Consider the following 5,888-nt stretch of genomic DNA (forward strand, 5'->3'; position numbering starts at 1 on the left):
ATGTTGGCTACAGATTGTTTTACTCGAGTATAAAGTATTATGTGCAGGTATTTATAGAATACACACACGAACGTATAAACATAACATACACACACACACACACACACACACACATACATCTATATATATATATATATATATATATATATATATATATATATATATATATATATATATATATATATATATATATATATATATATATATATATATATATATATATATATATGGGTATATATATATATATATATTCACATTTATATTTTCGATGGCCAGTATGACCTCTTAACTTCCATATTTATTTGGAAAATATAATTGGATATAGTCCTACTACTAGTAGTCTCGTAAACATATAAGCCTCTTATTCACTTTCAGCATAAAATATTTTCAAGCGATATATAAATCACAAACACACACAACTTTTGACGAAACTTGAAGTAGAACATCCTTGAGTCTTATTGAATCTAAATACTGAAATACTGTCATGTATTTAAACTCTGTATAAAATATTTTATATTTCACCATATCACGAGAGAAGAGGTGTTAAATCGTTCCCTCTCCCGAGCGTGAGAGCAGAAACGGCTCTTCTCCAAGATGGAAAAGAAAACGGAGAACTTGATTGAGACCATTCCGATATTTTATCCGGCAGGAGGGAAGGGAAGGTTTAGTCTAATCTATTTCAGGGCTCAATAGAAACTTTCACCCTTTCTGTCCAGTTCTACGAATCTTTCATACAAAGACTTTGGAAATGCAGTCTTAGGGAAATGAAAGGCTTTGGGAAACGTAGACTTAGTGCCCCATTTGAATAGTTGTGTCATTCTATGTCTTCTGTTCTATTTGTTAGGCCTAACGCTAATTCTAGACTGGGGTTGAGCTTAAAATCATGGTTTCGTCTCGACTTCAGGTGCAGAGCTGAACACGAAAGTTTATATAGAGAGAATTATAGAAATTGCAACATAGGCCTAACGTTTAATCTTTGCCTTTCGTTGCGCCTAATAAAACTAGTTTCACCTCGACGTTAGGCGCTGAGTTAAACACAGAAGTTAATATAGAGAGAATTACAGAAACCACAATTCACTTTAAAGGAATATGTTTCGTGTCGAATAATACTGTTTTAATCAGGTTAAACTGACATGCATACAGGATTTAGACTCAACCTGATAGCTGGTTCATCGCTAGATCTGAAATATATAGTTTAGGAGTTCGTCAAAATAAATTAAAATATAAATAGTTATGTGACAAAATGAAATTAGGTCAGTTGATTCTCATACTCTGAAAACTGGGGCAAATGGGGTTAGTCTACGTTGATTATTGCACAGGTCAGTTGAATAGAGTAATTGCATATCGATATTGCGAGATCTCTCAATGTCTGACAAGCATTTAATGGACACCGTCGATCAGCTACTCTTATGCTAGTTTGTTATTAGCTGCTGCGTCCATTATAGTTATATATTTATTCTGTCATACATTAAAAATTTGTATGAAGAAGCCTCCAGGTAAATTAGGTGTCACAGTCTTTATGGTCAGAGCCTTCCAATGCTTCTTGGAGCGTGAATGTGAAATATATATATATTTTTTTATTAAAGATCATAAATCATGAACTTCCTCAAACTTTCAATTTTGGAGGTTGCCAAAGAGGCGGTGGACATTTCTGAGGGAGTGGGCGTTTCGTGTTACACCAAAACAAATTAGAAAGATAAAAAATGAACTAAATTTTCGTAACCAGGAGAGAGAGACAGAGACAGAGAGAGAGTCTTGGGATTATTGAAGAAAATACACACACACATACACACACAAATATATATATATATATATATATATATATATATATATATATATATATATATATATATATATATATATATATATATATATATATACATATATATGTATATATATATATATATATATATATATATATATATATATATATGTAAATAAGAATATGTGTATACTTGGACCTGGGATGAGGTTGCAAGCCCCAAACCTCTGTGTTAACTGGAAAAGTCAAACGAATCTCAGTATTGTGTTTAACCTGTTATATGATGTTTTAATCTTGATGGGTAAAAACTACCTTGAAATTTATCTCTCTCTCTCTCTCTCTCTCTCTCTCAAAATCTCTCTCTCTCTCTCTTTTTGAGGGGAAACTTATGTAATTCCCTTCTACCTTGATAGACATTATTAAGTGATGGAGCAATGGACATCTCTCTCATGACTTGAGTTTCTCCTCGAAGTTGAATCATTACTCAGAGTTCACAAGAGCCTCCGAGACTTTGCTTCTTCAGCCTTGGAAAATTTCTTTTTGTAAGAGCCTGAGAAATAGTTGTCTCTCTCTCTCTCTCTCTCTCTCTCTCTCTCTCTCTCTCTCTCTCTCTCTCTCTCTCTCTCTCATGATCCTTGCGCATTTCCTTCCTAAATTGCACCTCATAAATCTCGCAGGGGCTGCATTTGAGACCAAATCGAGCCATCTATCTGATGCTAACGCATCTCTAATTCCATCTGAGAAGCAGTAAGAATAACCTCAAGAGCAAATGGTCAAATAGGAGGAAGCAGATTCCCTTCTTCAGTGTGGAAATTAATTGCCAATGAAATTATTCGGATTGCAAGCTAGTGTTAATAAGCAACGTAAGTCTTGCATACATTCGCCAAACTTGCACTCATTTTAATAATTGCTTATAAAGGAACCTTTATGGATCTTTGGTTATACATTCATTTTACTTACATTTGCATCAGATTGGAAGCGATAACTTATATGCAAAACTTCATTAGGGAGAATTTATTATGAGAAACATTTCAATAAAAACTCACCATATACGATTATGTCTTTGCATTTTTATTCAAACAACAAACACTCATATTTCACGATGCATGCCACTCAGCAGTCAACAGTGAATCGTTCAGAATATTTATAATACAAACAAGCAACAGTGTTTTCAGCTGCTTATGTTGAGCTGAGAGAAGGATTTCGACAGAATATGCTCAGCTAATTGGCCCCTCTGGTACCATGCAACTGGAACTAATCATAAATATTGGGAACTTGCTTGGGAGTTAATGGTTTGGTTATCATTGCTGCATATACAGTAAAAATTAGCTGAATGTCTAGAATTTAATCAGTCTTCTTAGGATGGGCCAAGGTAAAACCCATGGTAAGTGTCTGACGAAATGACATTCTGTTATATAGTCCTTTGGATCAATTATGACGCTCTGAGGTGCCATACGCAATCCAGTGCCAAAGTTACTTTCAATGCCCTGAGCGGCATTTTCTTCGGTTTTCAGTTCGTCATTTTGACATTTTGTTTCAGTGGTGGGCTTCTGGCTTGCTGCAAATCACCTTTTTAACACTTTGGATGACGTGTGACGCTCTGAGGCATCAATCAAAATCTTTTCCGAAGTCAGTCACCATGCACGGGCACGCCATTCTGAAATCAGTTTTCAGTAAATCACTGAACACTTGTGACCTGAAATTCTTGTATCATGTTAATTGGCTGAGCCTAAGCTTCATCCGGGATGTTCTGGGAAGACCTGATGACAAGCTCATGTCCCACCAAGAAAGGAAAAAAGGTTCAGCTGTGAACCTCGCTCTTTCCTGATACACCCCACAAGTCATCTCTTCTCTTTTGGCTAAAGCTCCGTTGTCACTGCATAACGCCGTGGAAAGGCTGTCGTGATGAGAACAGTACATGGAGGGAGAAGAACTTGGCATAATTTTTAATAGAAAATGGCAGATGAGAATCGAAAAAGCAGAGCGATGATAATGCAAAACGATTCCTGTAAGAAATTTATGGGTACCGTTAATGCAGTTGTCAGAATGTATATATATATATATATATATATATATATATATATATATATTGAACTATATATATATATATATATAATATATATATATAACTAAATATATATAGACCGTATATTGATATATATATATATATATAAAAATATAATATCTAGAATTTAATATTGATATATACCTAAGAAAACCCAGTTAAGTGTCTGAAAATGAAATACTAAATGCATTTTGTAAGACTGAAATTTAAACCAATGGAATCCCATGTTTACTTTTTTGAAAACTGAACCCATTTTCTGGTTCAGTTCGCGATCTGAAATTTGTTTCAGTGTCTTTAGGGAGTTCCTGACACCTTAAAATATACATCAAACCTGACAAAATGGTTTAGGTACATAATGAACATTGGGGCAAATGAATAAATCATTGCATTTGTAATAACGCATAGCTCCTGATTAATGGCAGCCTTTTGGTGAATGAGAAATGAAAGGAAAAAATCATTAATGTCTCGTTCATTTCTGTACCTGCTTTCTTTCTTTTAATCGTTCCACTGAACGGTTTTTGCACAACACTACAGATGAATCATCTCTGCTTCTGGATGGGAGAGAATGGAGGTGGGGAGAGAAGAGAGAGAAGAGATAATAGAGAGATTCCTGTAAGAGAGAGAGTAAAAAAAGATGAAATGGTCCTAATAAATTATGATAAATGATTTATATATAAGCCTGTTCATTTAGTAAATGATATCTTTCATAAGTCGTTTACAAAAGTTATTTCCTGTTTTATTTTATTTTTTTTATTTTTGCCAAAGATTTATATATATATATATATATGGATGCATATTATTAAATATCATAATAATAATAATAATAATAATAATAATATATATAAAACTGGCAGAGAAAGATATGACCCTCTTTTAAACTTACTTTTAGGTTTCTTCATCTGAATATTACACAAACACACAAAGCTTCAAGCTGCATTTATTATTTTACATATACTTTATATATATTATATATATATATATATATATATATATATATATATGTATATATATACAGTATAAATCTGTCATTTCATATATATATATATATATATATCTGGATATATATATATCTTTATATATTATATACAGTATATATATATTGTTATATATATATATATTTATATATATATATCTTCTGTCATTCTGTGTGTGTGTAGTATATATATATTTACATATATAAACTTTATATTTATACATACCTAAGTTTCAAAGAGGTTAATTGAAAATGAAATTACGAATTCTGATTTGGTTGCAATTTAACTAATGAAATCATGCCAAAACTTTCTGCGGCATTATTCTCGATCTGATTCAACCTCTGAATCCTGATTTCTTCATCTCAGCGTTCCCAAATGGTCATAATCCATTGCGTGATGAATCATTCCCTAATAATGCATCATCATTAATGCAGCCTTTTTGGCTGAATGAAATCGAAGGAAAAAATCATTATCTTCTCTTTCATTTCGTCCCTCGTTTCTTGTCTAATTCCACGTTCTGCCTCGAGAACAAGAGATGAATCTCCATTCTCAGGATGAGTCGTTTTCAGGTATTCGTTGAGTGAGATTTCCTTCCTAATTGTTCTGCATTAGTCTTCTTAAATTCAGGAGCGATGCCCTATCTATCATTCATTGTCTTTTTTAATTCTCTTTGGCATGAAGAACCTTTGTAGTGCAGACGTCGATAAAATAGCGGCTCTCCCGATTATAATTATATTTGGTATAATAATGTCGCGAATTATGGAAAATATAATAGTAGCAATAAACGTGGTTCATGACTCATTCAGATTGTGGCAGAATTGATCAAACCAGACAGACTTTATCAAAATTTCAGGTCATTCCAATATAAATCAATGCCAATTTAGCATCTGATATTTCATACAAAACTGTATATAAACGTTTTGTTGCATTTGTGCTTGGACGACAAACACTCTTTAATGATTCGTGTCACTTATTTTTCATCACTCAGATCACGTGATGAAAAAGTAACCCTTCTTAACTTGATGTTGAACTAAGGATTGAAGAATGTGCTCAACTAATTGAACTCTGGTCTGGAACTAATCAATAA

Source organism: Macrobrachium rosenbergii, chromosome 15 (genome assembly GCF_040412425.1).
Source record: "Macrobrachium rosenbergii isolate ZJJX-2024 chromosome 15, ASM4041242v1, whole genome shotgun sequence".
NCBI classification, from domain to species: domain Eukaryota; kingdom Metazoa; phylum Arthropoda; class Malacostraca; order Decapoda; family Palaemonidae; genus Macrobrachium; species Macrobrachium rosenbergii.